Source organism: Macaca mulatta, chromosome 15, assembly GCF_049350105.2.
Source record: "Macaca mulatta isolate MMU2019108-1 chromosome 15, T2T-MMU8v2.0, whole genome shotgun sequence".
In the NCBI taxonomy this organism is placed as follows: Eukaryota; Metazoa; Chordata; class Mammalia; order Primates; family Cercopithecidae; genus Macaca; species Macaca mulatta.
The window spans coordinates 30988043-31005505 of record NC_133420.1 but is presented as its reverse complement, the minus strand read 5'-3'; positions in this window follow the sequence as shown (position 1 = coordinate 31005505).

Sequence of the window (17463 nt, the reverse complement as noted above, 5' to 3'; positions counted from 1 at the left end):
TGGGCTTCCAAATATCACTTTGCCAATTCCACAAGAACTGTCTTAGCGAAAGGCTTCTTGAAGGGAATGCTGTAACTCTGTGAGATGATTTCACAGAACACAAAGAAGTTTCTCAGAAAGCTTCTTTCTCTTTGTTATCGGAGATTATATCCTTTGGCCCTATAGTCTTCAATGGGATCCGAATTATCTGTTCTGAGATTCCACAGAAATAAGGCTAGCAAAGAGATCCACGAAATACAGATGTAACTCTGTGAGATGAATTAACAGAACACTAAGCAGTTTCTCAGAAAGCTTCTTTCGAGATTTCATCTGAGGATATTTCCTTTTTCACCATAGCCCTCTATGGGCTTCCAAATATCACTTTGCCAATTCCACAAGAACTGTCTTAGCGAAAGGCTTCTTGAGGGGAAAGCTGTAACTCTGTGAGATGATTTCACAGAACACAAAGAAGTTTCTCAGAAAGCTTCTTTCTCTTTGTTATCGGTGGATATTTCCTTTGGCCCTATAGTCTTCAAAGGGATCCGAAATATCTGTTCTCAGATTCCACAGAAATAAGTCTAGCAAAGAGATCCACGAAATACAGATGTAACTCTGTGAGATGAATTAACAGAACACTAAGCAGTTTCACAGAAAGCTTCTTTCCAGATTTCATCTGAGGATATTTCCCTTTTCACCATAGCCCTCTATGGGCTTCCAAATATCACTTTGCCAATTCCACAAGAACTGTCTTAGCGAAAGGCTTCTTGAGGGGAAAGCTGTAACTCTGTGAGATGATTTCACAGAACACAAAGAAGTTTCTCAGAAAGCTTCTTTCTCTTTGTTATCGGAGGATATTTCCTTTGGCCCTATAGTCTTCAAAGGGATACGAAATATCTGTTCTCAGATTCCACAGAAATAAGTCTAGCAAAGAGATCCACGAAATACAGATGTAACTCTGTGAGATGAATTAACAGAACACTCAGCAGTTTCTCAGAAAACTTCTTTCCAGATTTCATCTGAGGATATTTCCTTTTTCACTATAGCCCTCTGGGCTTCCAAATATCACTTTGCCAATTCCACAAGAACTGTCTTAGCGAAAGGCTTCTTGAGGGGAACGTTGTAACTCTGTGAGATGATTTCACAGAATACAAAGAAGTTTCTCAGAAAGCTTCTTTCTCTTTGTTATCGGAGGATATTTTCTTTGGCCCTATAGTCTTCAATGGTATCCGAAATATCTGTTCTCAGATTCCACAGAAATAAGGCTAGCAAAGAGATCCACGAAACACAGATGTAACTCTGTGCGATTAATGAACAGAACACTAAGCAGTTTCTCAGAAAGCTTCTTTCCAGATTTCATCTGAGGATATTTCTTTCTTCACCATAGCCCTCTAAGGGCTTCCAAATATCACTTTGCCAATTCCACGAGAACTGTCTTAACGAAAGGCTTCTTGAGGGGAAAGCTGTAACTCTGTGAGATGATTTCACAGAACACAAAGAAGTTTCTCAGAAAGCTTCTTTCTCTTTGTTATCGGAGGATATTTCCTTTGGCCCTATAGTCTTCAATGGGATCCGAAATATCTGTTCTCAGATTCCACAGAAACAAGGCTAGCAAAGAGATCCACGAAATACAGATGTAACTCTGTGAGATGAATTCACAGAACACTAAGCAGTTTCTCAGAAAGCTTCTTTCCAGATTTCATCTGAGGATATTTCCTTTTTCAACATAGCCCTCCATGGGCTTCCAAATATCGCTTTGCCAATTCCACAAAAACTGTCTTAGCGAAAGGCTTCTTGAGGGGAAAGCTGTAACTCTGTGAGATGATTTCACAGAACACAAAGAAGTTTCTCAGTAAGCTTCTTTCTCTTTGTTATCGGAGGATATTTCCTTTGGCTCTATAGTCTTCAATGGGATCCGAAATATCTGTTCTCAGATTCCACAGAAATAAGTCTAGCAAAGAGATCCACGAAATGCAGATGTAACTCTGTCAGATGAATTAACAGAACACTAAGCAGGTTCTCAGAAATCTTCTTTCCAGATTTCATCTGAGGATATTTCCTGTTTCACCATAGCCCTCTATGGGCTTCCAAATACACTTTGCCAATTCCACAAGAACTGTCTTAGCGAAAGGCTTCTTGAGGGGAAAGCTGTAACGCTGTGAGATGATTTCACAGAACACAAAGAAGTTTCTCAGAAAGCTTCTTTCTCTTTGTTATCGGAGGATATTTCCTTTGGCCCTATCGTCTTCAAAGGGATCCGAAATATCTGTTCTCAGATTCCACAGAAATAAGTCTAGCAAAGAGATCCACGAAATACAGATGTAACTCTGTGAGAAGAATTAACAGAACACTAAGCAGTTTCACAGAAAGCTTCTTTCCAGATTTCATCTGAGGATATTTCCTTTTTCACCATAGCCCTCTATGGGCTTCCAAATATCACTTTGCCAATTCCACAAGAACTGTCTTAGCGAAAGGCTTCTTGAAGGGAATGCTGTAACTCTGTGAGATGATTTCACAGAACACAAAGAAGTTTCTCAGAAAGCTTCTTTCTCTTTGTTATCGGAGATTATATCCTTTGGCCCTATAGTCTTCAATGGGATCCGAATTATCTGTTCTGAGATTCCACAGAAATAAGGCTAGCAAAGAGATCCACGAAATACAGATGTAACTCTGTGAGATGAATTAACAGAACACTAAGCAGTTTCTCAGAAAGCTTCTTTCCAGATTTCATCTGAGGATATTTCCTTTTTCAACATAGCCCTCCATGGGCTTCCAAATATCGCTTTGCCAATTCCACAAAAACTGTCTTAGCGAAAGGCTTCTTGAGGGGAAAGCTGTAACTCTGTGAGATGATTTCACAGAACACAAAGAAGTTTCTCAGTAAGCTTCTTTCTCTTTGTTATCGGAGGATATTTCCTTTGGCTCTATAGTCTTCAATGGGATCCGAAATATCTGTTCTCAGATTCCACAGAAATAAGTCTAGCAAAGAGATCCACGAAATGCAGATGTAACTCTGTCAGATGAATTAACAGAACACTAAGCAGGTTCTCAGAAATCTTCTTTCCAGATTTCATCTGAGGATATTTCCTGTTTCACCATAGCCCTCTATGGGCTTCCAAATACACTTTGCCAATTCCACAAGAACTGTCTTAGCGAAAGGCTTCTTGAGGGGAAAGCTGTAACGCTGTGAGATGATTTCACAGAACACAAAGAAGTTTCTCAGAAAGCTTCTTTCTCTTTGTTATCGGAGGATATTTCCTTTGGCCCTATCGTCTTCAAAGGGATCCGAAATATCTGTTCTCAGATTCCACAGAAATAAGTCTAGCAAAGAGATCCACGAAATACAGATGTAACTCTGTGAGAAGAATTAACAGAACACTAAGCAGTTTCACAGAAAGCTTCTTTCCAGATTTCATCTGAGGATATTTCCTTTTTCACCATAGCCCTCTATGGGCTTCCAAATATCACTTTGCCAATTCCACAAGAACTGTCTTAGCGAAAGGCTTCTTGAAGGGAATGCTGTAACTCTGTGAGATGATTTCACAGAACACAAAGAAGTTTCTCAGAAAGCTTCTTTCTCTTTGTTATCGGAGATTATATCCTTTGGCCCTATAGTCTTCAATGGGATCCGAATTATCTGTTCTGAGATTCCACAGAAATAAGGCTAGCAAAGAGATCCACGAAATACAGATGTAACTCTGTGAGATGAATTAACAGAACACTAAGCAGTTTCTCAGAAAGCTTCTTTCCAGATTTCATCTGAGGATATTTCCTTTTTCACCATAGCCCTCTATGGGCTTCCAAATATCACTTTGCCAATTCCACAAGAACTGTCTTAGCGAAAGGCTTCTTGAGGGGAAAGCTGTAACTCTGTGAGATGATTTCACAGAATACAAAGAAGTTTCTCAGAAAGCTTCTTTCTCTTTGTTATCGGAGGATATTTTCTTTGGCCCTATAGTCTTCAATGGGATCCGAAATGTCTGTTCTCAGATTCCACAGAAATAAGTCTAGCAAAGAGATCCACGAAATACAGATGTAACTCTGTGAGATGAATTAACAGAACACTAAGCAGTTTCTCAGAAAGCTTCTTTCCAGATTTCATCTGAGGATATTTCCTTTTTCACCATAGCCCTCTATGGGCTTCCAAATATCACTTTGCCAATTCCACGAGAACTGTCTTAGCGAAAGGCTTCTTGAGGGGAAAGCTGTAACTCTGTGAGATGATTTCACAGAACACAAAGAAGTTTCTCAGAAAGCTTCTTTCTCTTTGTTATCGGAGGATATTTCCTTTGGTCCTGTAGTCTTCAATGGGATCCGAAATATCTGTTCTCAGATTCCACAGAAATAAGGCTAGCAAAGAGATCCACGAAATACAGTTGTAACTCTGTGAGATGAATTAACAGAACACTCAGAAGTTTCTCAGAAAGCTTCTTTCCAGATTTCATCTGAGGATATTTCCTTTTTCACCATAGCCCTCTATGGGCTTCCAAATATCACTTTGCCAATTCCACAAGAACTGTCTTAGCGAAAGGCTTCTTGAGGGGAATGCTGTAACTCTGTGAGATGATTTCACAGAACACAAAGAAGTTTCTCAGAAAGCTTCTTTCTCTTTGTTATCGGAGGATATTTCCTTTGGCCCTATAGTCTTCAAAGGGATCTGAAATATCTGTTCTCAGATTCCACAGAAATAAGTCTAGCAAAGAGATCCACGAAAAACAGATGTAACTCTGTGAGATGAATTAACAGAGCACTAAGCAGTTTCACAGAAAGCTTCTTTCCAGATTTCATCTGAGGATATTTCCCTTTTCACCATAGCCCTCTATGTGCTTCCAAATATCACTTTGCCAATTCCACAAGAACTGTCTTAGCGAAAGGCTTCTTGAGGGGAAAGCTGTAACTCTGTGAGATGATTTCACAGAACACAAAGAAGTTTCTCAGAAAGCTTTTTCTCTTCGTTATCGGAGGATATTTCCTTTGGCCCTATAGTCTTCAAAGGGATCGGAAATATCTGTCCTCAGATTCCACAGAAATAAGGCTAGCAAAGAGATCCACGAAATACAGATGTAACTCTGTGAGATGAATTAACAGAACACTAAGCAGTTTCTCAGAAAGCTTCTTTCGAGATTTCATCTGAGGATATTTCCTTTTTCACCATAGCCCTCTATGGGCTTCCAAATATCACTTTGCCAATTCCACAAGAACTGTCTTAGCGAAAGGCTTCTTGAGGGGAAAGCTGTAACTCTGTGAGATGATTTCACAGAACACAAAGAAGTTTCTCAGAAAGCTTCTTTCTCTTTGTTATCGGTGGATATTTCCTTTGGCCCTATAGTCTTCAAAGGGATCCGAAATATCTGTTCTCAGATTCCACAGAAATAAGTCTAGCAAAGAGATCCACGAAATACAGATGTAACTCTGTGAGATGAATTAACAGAACACTAAGCAGTTTCACAGAAAGCTTCTTTCCAGATTTCATCTGAGGATATTTCCCTTTTCACCATAGCCCTCTATGGGCTTCCAAATATCACTTTGCCAATTCCACAAGAACTGTCTTAGCGAAAGGCTTCTTGAGGGGAAAGCAGTAACTCTGTGAGTTGATTTCACAGAACACTAAGCAGTTTCTCAGAAAGCTTCTTTCCAGATTTCATCTGAGGATATTTCCTTTTTCACCGTAGCCCTCTAAGGGCTTCCAAATATCACTTTGCCAATTCCACAAGAACTGTCTTTGCGAAAGGCTTCTTGAGGGAAAAGCTGTAACTCTGTGAGATGATTTCACAGAACACAAAGAAGTTTCTCAGAAAGCTTCTTTCTCTTTGTTATCGGAGGATATTTCCTTTGGTCCTATAGTCTTCAATGGGATCCGAAATATCTGTTCTCAGATTCCACAGAAATAAGGCTAGCAAAGAGATCCACGAAATACAGATGTAACTCTGTGAGATGAATTAACAGAACACTCAGAAGTTTCTCAGAAAGCTTCTTTCCACATTTCATCTGAGGATATTTCCTTTTTCACCATAGCCCTCTAAGGGCTTCGAAATATCACTTTGCCAATTCCACAAGAACTGTCTTAGCGAAAGGCTTTTTGAGGGGAAAGCTGTAACTCTGTGAGATGATTTCACAGAATACAAAGAAGTTTCTCAGAAAGCTTCTTTCTCTTTGTTATCGGAGGATATTTTCTTTGGCCCTATAATCTTCAATGGGATCCGAAATATCTGTTCTCAGATTCCACAGAAATAAGTCTAGCAAAGAGATCCACGAAATACAGATGTAACTCTGTGAGATGAATTAACAGAACACTAACCAGTTTCTCAGAAAGCTTCTTTCCAGATTTCATATGAGGATATTTCCTTTTTCACCAAAGCCCTCTATGGGCTTCCAAATATCACTTTGCCAATTCCACGAGAACTGTCTTAGCGAAAGGCTTCTTGAGGGGAAAGCTGTAACTCTGTGAGATGATTTCACAGAACACAAAGAAGTTTCTCAGAAAGCTTCTTTCTCTTTGTTATCGGAGGATATTTCCTTTGGCCCTATAGTCTTCAAAGGGATCCGAAATATCTGTTCACAGATTCCACAGAAATAAGGCTAGCAAAGAGATCCACGAAATACAGATGTAACTCTGTGAGATGAATTAACAGAACACTCAGCAGTTTCTCAGAAAGCTTCTTTCCAGATTTCATCTGAGGATATTTCCTTTTTCACCATAGCCCTCTATGGGCTTCCAAATATCACTTTGCCAATTCCACAAGAACTGTCTTAGCGAAAGGCTTCTTGAGGGGAATGCTGTAACTCTGTGAGATGATTTCACAGAACACAAAGAAGTTTCTCAGAAAGCTTCTTTCTCTTTGTTATCGGAGGATATTTCCTTTGGCCCTATAGTCTTCAAAGGGATCCGAAATATCTGTTCTCAGATTCCACAGAAATAAGTCTAGCAAAGAGATCCACGAAATACAGATGTTACTCTGTGAGATGAATTAACAGAACACTAAGCAGTTTCACAGAAAGCTTCTTTCCAGATTTCATCTGAGGATATTTCCCTTTTCACCATAGCCCTCTATGTGCTTCCAAATATCACTTTGCCAATTCCACAAGAACTGTCTTAGCGAAAGGCTTCTTGAGGGGAAAGCTGTAACTCTGTGAGATGATTTCACAGAACACAAAGAAGTTTCTCAGAAAGCTTCTTTCTCTTTGTTATCGGAGGATATTTCCTTTGGCCCTATAGTCTTCAAAGGGATCCGAAATATCTGTCCTCAGATTCCACAGAAATAAGGCTAGCAAAGAGATCCACGAAATACAGATGTAACTCTGTGAGATGAATTAACAGAACACTAAGCAGTTTCTCAGAAAGCTTCTTTCGAGATTTCATCTGAGGATATTTCCTTTTTCACCATAGCCCTCTATGGGCTTCCAAATATCACTTTGCCAATTCCACAAGAACTGTCTTAGCGAAAGGATTCTTGAGGGGAAAGCTGTAACTCTGTGAGATGATTTCACAGAACACAAAGAAGTTTCTCAGAAAGCTTCTTTCTCTTTGTTATCGGTGGATATTTCCTTTGGCCCTATAGTCTTCAAAGGGATCCGAAATATCTGTTCTCAGATTCCACAGAAATAAGTCTAGCAAAGAGATCCACGAAATACAGATGTAACTCTGTGAGATGAATTAACAGAACACAAAGCAGTTTCACAGAAAGCTTCTTTCCAGATTTCATCTGAGGATATTTCCCTTTTCACCATAGCCCTCTATGGGCTTCCAAATATCACTTTGCCAATTCCACAAGAACTGTCTTAGCGAAAGGCTTCTTGAGGGGAAAGCTGTAACTCTGTGAGATGATTTCACAGAACACAAAGAAGTTTGTCAGAAAGCTTCTTTCTCTTTGTTATCGGAGGATATTTCCTTTGGCCCTATAGTCTTCAAAGGGATACGAAATATCTGTTCTCAGATTCCACAGAAATAAGTCTAGCAAAGAGATCCACGAAATACAGATGTAACTCTGTGAGATGAATTAACAGAACACTCAGCAGTATCTCAGAAAGCTTCTTTCCAGATTTCATCTGAGGATATTTCCTTTTTTACCAAAGCCCTCTGGGCTTCCAAATATCACTTTGCCAATTCCACAAGAACTGTCTTAGCGAAAGGCTTCTTGAGGGGAAAGCTGTAACTCTGTGAGATGATTTCACAGAACACAAAGAAGTTTCTCAGAAAGCTTCTTTCTCTTTGTTATCGGTGGATATTTCCTTTGGCCCTATAGTCTTCAAAGGGATCCGAAATATCTGTTCTCAGATTCCACAGAAATAAGGGTAGCAAAGAGATCCACGAAATACAGATGTAACTCTGTGAGATGAATTAACAGAACACTAAGCAGTTTCTCAGAAAGCTTCTTTCCAGATTTCATCTGAGGATATTTCCTTTTTCACCATAGCCCTCTACGGGCTTCCAAATATCACTTTGCCAATTCCACGAGAACTGTCTTAGCGAAAGGCTTCTTGAGGGGAAAGCTGTAACTCTGTGAGATGATTTCACAGAACACAAAGAAGTTTCTCAGAAAGCTTCTTTCTCTTTGTTATCGGAGGATATTTCCTTTGGTCCTGTAGTCTTCAATGGGATCCGAAATATCTGTTCTCAGATTCCACAGAAATAAGGCTAGCAAAGAGATCCACGAAATACAGTTGTAACTCTGTGAGATGAATTAACAGAACACTCAGAAGTTTCTCAGAAAGCTTCTTTCCAGATTTCATCTGAGGATATTTCCTTTTTCACCATAGCCCTCTATGGGCTTCCAAATATCACTTTGCCAATTCCACAAGAACTGTCTTAGCGAAAGGCTTCTTGATGGGAATGCTGTAACTCTGTGAGATGATTTCACAGAACACAAAGAAGTTTCTCAGAAAGCTTCTTTCTCTTTGTTATCGGAGGATATTTCCTTTGGCCCTATAGTCTTCAAAGGGATCTGAAATATCTGTTCTCAGATTCCACAGAAATAAGTCTAGCAAAGAGATCCACGAAAAACAGATGTAACTCTGTGAGATGAATTAACAGAGCACTAAGCAGTTTCACAGAAAGCTTCTTTCCAGATTTCATCTGAGGATATTTCCCTTTTCACCATAGCCCTCTATGTGCTTCCAAATATCACTTTGCCAATTCCACAAGAACTGTCTTAGCGAAAGGCTTCTTGAGGGGAAAGCTGTAACTCTGTGAGATGATTTCACAGAACACAAAGAAGTTTCTCAGAAAGCTTTTTCTCTTCGTTATCGGAGGATATTTCCTTTGGCCCTATAGTCTTCAAAGGGATCGGAAATATCTGTCCTCAGATTCCACAGAAATAAGGCTAGCAAAGAGATCCACGAAATACAGATGTAACTCTGTGAGATGAATTAACAGAACACTAAGCAGTTTCTCAGAAAGCTTCTTTCGAGATTTCATCTGAGGATATTTCCTTTTTCACCATAGCCCTCTATGGGCTTCCAAATATCACTTTGCCAATTCCACAAGAACTGTCTTAGCGAAAGGCTTCTTGAGGGGAAAGCTGTAACTCTGTGAGATGATTTCACAGAACACAAAGAAGTTTCTCAGAAAGCTTCTTTCTCTTTGTTATCGGTGGATATTTCCTTTGGCCCTATAGTCTTCAAAGGGATCCGAAATATCTGTTCTCAGATTCCACAGAAATAAGTCTAGCAAAGAGATCCACGAAATACAGATGTAACTCTGTGAGATGAATTAACAGAACACTAAGCAGTTTCACAGAAAGCTTCTTTCCAGATTTCATCTGAGGATATTTCCCTTTTCACCATAGCCCTCTATGGGCTTCCAAATATCACTTTGCCAATTCCACAAGAACTGTCTTAGCGAAAGGCTTCTTGAGGGGAAAGCAGTAACTCTGTGAGTTGATTTCACAGAACACTAAGCAGTTTCTCAGAAAGCTTCTTTCCAGATTTCATCTGAGGATATTTCCTTTTTCACCATAGCCCTCTATGGGCTTCCAAATATCACTTTGCCAATTCCACAAGAACTGTCTTAGCGAAAGGCTTCTTGAGGGGAATGCTGTAACTCTGTGAGATGATTTCACAGAACACAAAGAAGTTTCTCAGAAAGCTTCTTTCTCTTTGTTATCGGAGGATATTTCCTTTGGCCCTATAGTCTTCAAAGGGATCTGAAATATCTGTTCTCAGATTCCACAGAAATAAGTCTAGCAAAGAGATCCACGAAAAACAGATGTAACTCTGTGAGATGAATTAACAGAGCACTAAGCAGTTTCACAGAAAGCTTCTTTCCAGATTTCATCTGAGGATATTTCCCTTTTCACCATAGCCCTCTATGTGCTTCCAAATATCACTTTGCCAATTCCACAAGAACTGTCTTAGCGAAAGGCTTCTTGAGGGGAAAGCTGTAACTCTGTGAGATGATTTCACAGAACACAAAGAAGTTTCTCAGAAAGCTTTTTCTCTTCGTTATCGGAGGATATTTCCTTTGGCCCTATAGTCTTCAAAGGGATCGGAAATATCTGTCCTCAGATTCCACAGAAATAAGGCTAGCAAAGAGATCCACGAAATACAGATGTAACTCTGTGAGATGAATTAACAGAACACTAAGCAGTTTCTCAGAAAGCTTCTTTCGAGATTTCATCTGAGGATATTTCCTTTTTCACCATAGCCCTCTATGGGCTTCCAAATATCACTTTGCCAATTCCACAAGAACTGTCTTAGCGAAAGGCTTCTTGAGGGGAAAGCTGTAACTCTGTGAGATGATTTCACAGAACACAAAGAAGTTTCTCAGAAAGCTTCTTTCTCTTTGTTATCGGTGGATATTTCCTTTGGCCCTATAGTCTTCAAAGGGATCCGAAATATCTGTTCTCAGATTCCACAGAAATAAGTCTAGCAAAGAGATCCACGAAATACAGATGTAACTCTGTGAGATGAATTAACAGAACACTAAGCAGTTTCACAGAAAGCTTCTTTCCAGATTTCATCTGAGGATATTTCCCTTTTCACCATAGCCCTCTATGGGCTTCCAAATATCACTTTGCCAATTCCACAAGAACTGTCTTAGCGAAAGGCTTCTTGAGGGGAAAGCAGTAACTCTGTGAGTTGATTTCACAGAACACTAAGCAGTTTCTCAGAAAGCTTCTTTCCAGATTTCATCTGAGGATATTTCCTTTTTCACCGTAGCCCTCTAAGGGCTTCCAAATATCACTTTGCCAATTCCACAAGAACTGTCTTTGCGAAAGGCTTCTTGAGGGAAAAGCTGTAACTCTGTGAGATGATTTCACAGAACACAAAGAAGTTTCTCAGAAAGCTTCTTTCTCTTTGTTATCGGAGGATATTTCCTTTGGTCCTATAGTCTTCAATGGGATCCGAAATATCTGTTCTCAGATTCCACAGAAATAAGGCTAGCAAAGAGATCCACGAAATACAGATGTAACTCTGTGAGATGAATTAACAGAACACTCAGAAGTTTCTCAGAAAGCTTCTTTCCACATTTCATCTGAGGATATTTCCTTTTTCACCATAGCCCTCTAAGGGCTTCGAAATATCACTTTGCCAATTCCACAAGAACTGTCTTAGCGAAAGGCTTTTTGAGGGGAAAGCTGTAACTCTGTGAGATGATTTCACAGAATACAAAGAAGTTTCTCAGAAAGCTTCTTTCTCTTTGTTATCGGAGGATATTTTCTTTGGCCCTATAATCTTCAATGGGATCCGAAATATCTGTTCTCAGATTCCACAGAAATAAGTCTAGCAAAGAGATCCACGAAATACAGATGTAACTCTGTGAGATGAATTAACAGAACACTAACCAGTTTCTCAGAAAGCTTCTTTCCAGATTTCATATGAGGATATTTCCTTTTTCACCAAAGCCCTCTATGGGCTTCCAAATATCACTTTGCCAATTCCACGAGAACTGTCTTAGCGAAAGGCTTCTTGAGGGGAAAGCTGTAACTCTGTGAGATGATTTCACAGAACACAAAGAAGTTTCTCAGAAAGCTTCTTTCTCTTTGTTATCGGAGGATATTTCCTTTGGCCCTATAGTCTTCAAAGGGATCCGAAATATCTGTTCACAGATTCCACAGAAATAAGGCTAGCAAAGAGATCCACGAAATACAGATGTAACTCTGTGAGATGAATTAACAGAACACTCAGCAGTTTCTCAGAAAGCTTCTTTCCAGATTTCATCTGAGGATATTTCCTTTTTCACCATAGCCCTCTATGGGCTTCCAAATATCACTTTGCCAATTCCACAAGAACTGTCTTAGCGAAAGGCTTCTTGAGGGGAATGCTGTAACTCTGTGAGATGATTTCACAGAACACAAAGAAGTTTCTCAGAAAGCTTCTTTCTCTTTGTTATCGGAGGATATTTCCTTTGGCCCTATAGTCTTCAAAGGGATCCGAAATATCTGTTCTCAGATTCCACAGAAATAAGTCTAGCAAAGAGATCCACGAAATACAGATGTTACTCTGTGAGATGAATTAACAGAACACTAAGCAGTTTCACAGAAAGCTTCTTTCCAGATTTCATCTGAGGATATTTCCCTTTTCACCATAGCCCTCTATGTGCTTCCAAATATCACTTTGCCAATTCCACAAGAACTGTCTTAGCGAAAGGCTTCTTGAGGGGAAAGCTGTAACTCTGTGAGATGATTTCACAGAACACAAAGAAGTTTCTCAGAAAGCTTCTTTCTCTTTGTTATCGGAGGATATTTCCTTTGGCCCTATAGTCTTCAAAGGGATCCGAAATATCTGTCCTCAGATTCCACAGAAATAAGGCTAGCAAAGAGATCCACGAAATACAGATGTAACTCTGTGAGATGAATTAACAGAACACTAAGCAGTTTCTCAGAAAGCTTCTTTCGAGATTTCATCTGAGGATATTTCCTTTTTCACCATAGCCCTCTATGGGCTTCCAAATATCACTTTGCCAATTCCACAAGAACTGTCTTAGCGAAAGGATTCTTGAGGGGAAAGCTGTAACTCTGTGAGATGATTTCACAGAACACAAAGAAGTTTCTCAGAAAGCTTCTTTCTCTTTGTTATCGGTGGATATTTCCTTTGGCCCTATAGTCTTCAAAGGGATCCGAAATATCTGTTCTCAGATTCCACAGAAATAAGTCTAGCAAAGAGATCCACGAAATACAGATGTAACTCTGTGAGATGAATTAACAGAACACAAAGCAGTTTCACAGAAAGCTTCTTTCCAGATTTCATCTGAGGATATTTCCCTTTTCACCATAGCCCTCTATGGGCTTCCAAATATCACTTTGCCAATTCCACAAGAACTGTCTTAGCGAAAGGCTTCTTGAGGGGAAAGCTGTAACTCTGTGAGATGATTTCACAGAACACAAAGAAGTTTGTCAGAAAGCTTCTTTCTCTTTGTTATCGGAGGATATTTCCTTTGGCCCTATAGTCTTCAAAGGGATACGAAATATCTGTTCTCAGATTCCACAGAAATAAGTCTAGCAAAGAGATCCACGAAATACAGATGTAACTCTGTAAGATGAATTAACAGAACACTCAGCAGTATCTCAGAAAGCTTCTTTCCAGATTTCATCTGAGGATATTTCCTTTTTTACCAAAGCCCTCTGGGCTTCCAAATATCACTTTGCCAATTCCACAAGAACTGTCTTAGCGAAAGGCTTCTTGAGGGGAAAGCTGTAACTCTGTGAGATGATTTCACAGAACACAAAGAAGTTTCTCAGAAAGCTTCTTTCTCTTTGTTATCGGTGGATATTTCCTTTGGCCCTATAGTCTTCAAAGGGATCCGAAATATCTGTTCTCAGATTCCACAGAAATAAGGGTAGCAAAGAGATCCACGAAATACAGATGTAACTCTGTGAGATGAATTAACAGAACACTAAGCAGTTTCACAGAAAGCTTCTTTCCAGATTTCATCTGAGGATATTTCCCTTTTCACCATAGCCCTCTATGGGCTTCCAAATATCACTTTGCCAATTCCACAAGAACTGTCTTAGCGAAAGGCTTCTTGAGGGGAAAGCTGTAACTCTGTGAGATGATTTCACAGAACACAAAGAAGTTTCTCAGAAAGCTTCTTTCTCTTTGTTATCGGAGGATATTTCCTTTGGCCCTATAGTCTTCAAAGGGATACGAAATATCTGTTCTCAGATTCCACAGAAATAAGTCTAGCAAAGAGATCCACGAAATACAGATGTAACTCGGTGAGATGAATTAACAGAACACTCAGCAGTTTCTCAGAAAGCTTCTTTCCAGATTTCATCTGAGGATATTTCCTTTTTCACCATAGCCCTCTGGGCTTCCAAATATCACTTTGCCAATTCCACAAGAACTGTCTTAGCGAAAGGCTTCTTGAGGGGAAAGTTGTAACTCTGTGAGATGATTTCACAGAATACAAAGAAGTTTCTCAGAAAGCTTCTTTCTCTTTGTTATCGGAGGATATTTTCTTTGGCCCTATAGTCTTCAATGGTATCCGAAATATCTGTTCTCAGATTCCACAGAAATAAGGCTAGCAAAGAGATCCACGAAACACAGATGTAACACTGTGCGATTAATGAACAGAACACTAAGCAGTTTCTCAGAAAGCTTCTTTCCAGATTTCATCTGAGGATATTTCTTTCTTCACCATAGCCCTCTAAGGGCTTCCAAATATCACTTTGCCAATTCCACGAGAACTGTCTTAACGAAAGGCTTCTTGAGGGGAAAGCTGTAACTCTGTGAGATGATTTCACAGAACACAAAGAAGTTTCTCAGAAAGCTTCTTTCTCTTTGTTATCGGAGGATATTTCCTTTGGCCCTATAGTCTTCAATGGGATCCGAAATATCTGTTCTCAGATTCCACAGAAACAAGGCTAGCAAAGAGATCCACGAAATACAGATGTAACTCTGTGAGATGAATTCACAGAACACTAAGCAGTTTCTCAGAAAGCTTCTTTCCAGATTTCATCTGAGGATATTTCCTTTTTCACCATAGCCCTCCATGGGCTTCCAAATATCGCTTTGCCAATTCCACAAAAACTGTCTTAGCGAAAGGCTTCTTGAGGGGAAAGCTGTAACTCTGTGAGATGATTTCACAGAACACAAAGAAGTTTCTCAGTAAGCTTCTTTCTCTTTGTTATCGGAGGATATTTCCTTTGGCTCTATAGTCTTCAATGGGATCCGAAATATCTGTTCTCAGATTCCACAGAAATAAGTCTAGCAAAGAGATCCACGAAATGCAGACGTAACTCTGTCAGATGAATTAACAGAACACTAAGCAAGTTCTCAGAAAGCTTCTTTCCAGATTTCATCTGAGGATATTTCCTGTTTCACCATAGCCCTCTATGGGCTTCCAGATATCACTTTGCCAATTCCACAAGAACTGTCTTAGCGAAAGGCTTCTTGAGGGGAAAGCTGTAACTCTGTGAGATGATTTCACAGAACACAAAGAACTTTCTCAGAAAGCTTCTTTCTCTTTGTTATCGGAGGATATTTCCTTTGGCCCTATAGTCTTCAAAGGGATCCGAAATATCTGTTCTCAGATTCCACAGAAATAAGTCTAGCAAAGAGATCCACGAAATACAGATGTAACTCTGTGAGAAGAATTAACAGAACACTAAGCAGTTTCACCGAAAGCTTCTTTCCACATTTCATCTGAGGATATTTCCTTTTTCACCGTAGCCCTCTATGGGCTTCCAAATATCACTTTGCCAAATCCACAAGAACTGTCTTAGCGAAAGGCTTCTTGAGGGGAAAGCTGTAACTCTGTGAGATGATTTCACAGAATACAAAGAAGTTTCTCAGAAAGCTTCTTTCTCTTTGTTATCGGAGGATATTTTCTTTGGGCCTATTGTCTTCAATGGGATCCGAAATATCTGTTCTCAGATTCCACAGAAATAAGGCTAGCAAAGAGATTCACGAAATACAGATGTAACTCTGTGAGATGAATTAACAGAACACTCAGCAGTTTCTCAGAAAGCTTCTTTCCAGATTTCATCTGAGGATATTTCCTTTTTCACCATAGCCCTCTATGGGCTTCCAAATATCACTTTGCCAATTCCACGAGAACTGTCTTAGCGAAAGGCTTCTTGAGGGGAAAGGTGTAACTCTGTGAGATGATTTCACAGAACACAAAGAAGTTTCTCAGAAAGCTTCTTTCTCTTTGTTATCGGAGGATATTTCCTTTGGCCCTATAGTCTTCAATGGGATCCGAAATATCTGTTCTCAGATTCCACAGAAATAAGGCTAGCAAAGAGATCCACGAAATACAGATGTAACTCTGTGAGATGAATTAACAGAACACTCAGCAGTTTCTCAGAAAGCTTCTTTCCAGATTTCATCTGAGGATATTTCCTTTTTCACCATAGCCCTCTATGGGCTTCCAAATATCACTTTGCCAATTCCACAAGAACTGTCTTAGCGAAAGGCTTCTTGAGGGGAAAGCTGTAACTCTGTGAGATGATTTCACAGAACACAAAGAAGTTTCTCAAAAAGCTTCTTTCTCTTTGTTATAGGAGGATATTTCCTTTGGCTCTATAGTCTTCAATGGGATCCGAAATATCTGTTCTCAGATTCCACAGAAATAAGTCTAGCAAAGAGATCCACGAAATGCAGACGTAACTCAGTGAGATGAATTAACAGAACACTAAGCAGGTTCTCAGAAATCTTCTTTCCAGATTTCATCTGAGGATATTTCCCGTTTCACCATAGCCCTCTATGGGCTTCCAAATACACTTTGCCAATTCCACAAGAACTGTCTTAGCGAAAGGCTTCTTGAGGGGAAAGCTGTAACGCTGTGAGATGATTTCACAGAACACAAAGAAGTTTCTCAGAAAGCTTCTTTCTCTTTGTTATCGGAGGATATTTCCTTTGGCCCTATCGTCTTCAAAGGGATCCGAAATATCTGTTCTCAGATTCCACAGAAATAAGTCTAGCAAAGAGATCCACGAAATACAGATGTAACTCTGTGAGAAGAATTAACAGAACACTAAGCAGTTTCACAGAAAGCTTCTTTCCAGATTTCATCTGAGGATATTTCCTTTTTCACCATAGCCCTCTATGGGCTTCCAAATATCACTTTGCCATTTCCACGAGAACTGTCTTAGCGAAAGGCTCCTTGAGGGGAAAGCTGTAACTCTGTGAGATGATTTCACAGAACACAAAGAAGTTTCTCAGAAAGCTTCTTTCTCTTTGTTATCGGAGGATATTTCCTTTGGCCCTATAGTCTTCAATGGGATCCGAAATATCTGTTCTCAGATTCCACAGAAATAAGGCTAGCAAAGAGATCCACGAAATACAGATGTAACTCTGTGAGATGAATTAACAGAACACTCAGCAGTTTCTCAGAAAGCTTCTTTCCAGATTTCATCTGAGGATATTTCCTTTTTCACCATAGCCCTCTATGGGCTTCCAAATATCACTTTGCCAATTCCACAAGAACTGTCTTAGCGAAAGGCTTCTTGAGGGGAAAGCTGTAACTCTGTGAGATGATTTCACAGAACACAAAGAAGTTTCTCAAAAAGCTTCTTTCTCTTTGTTATAGGAGGATATTTCCTT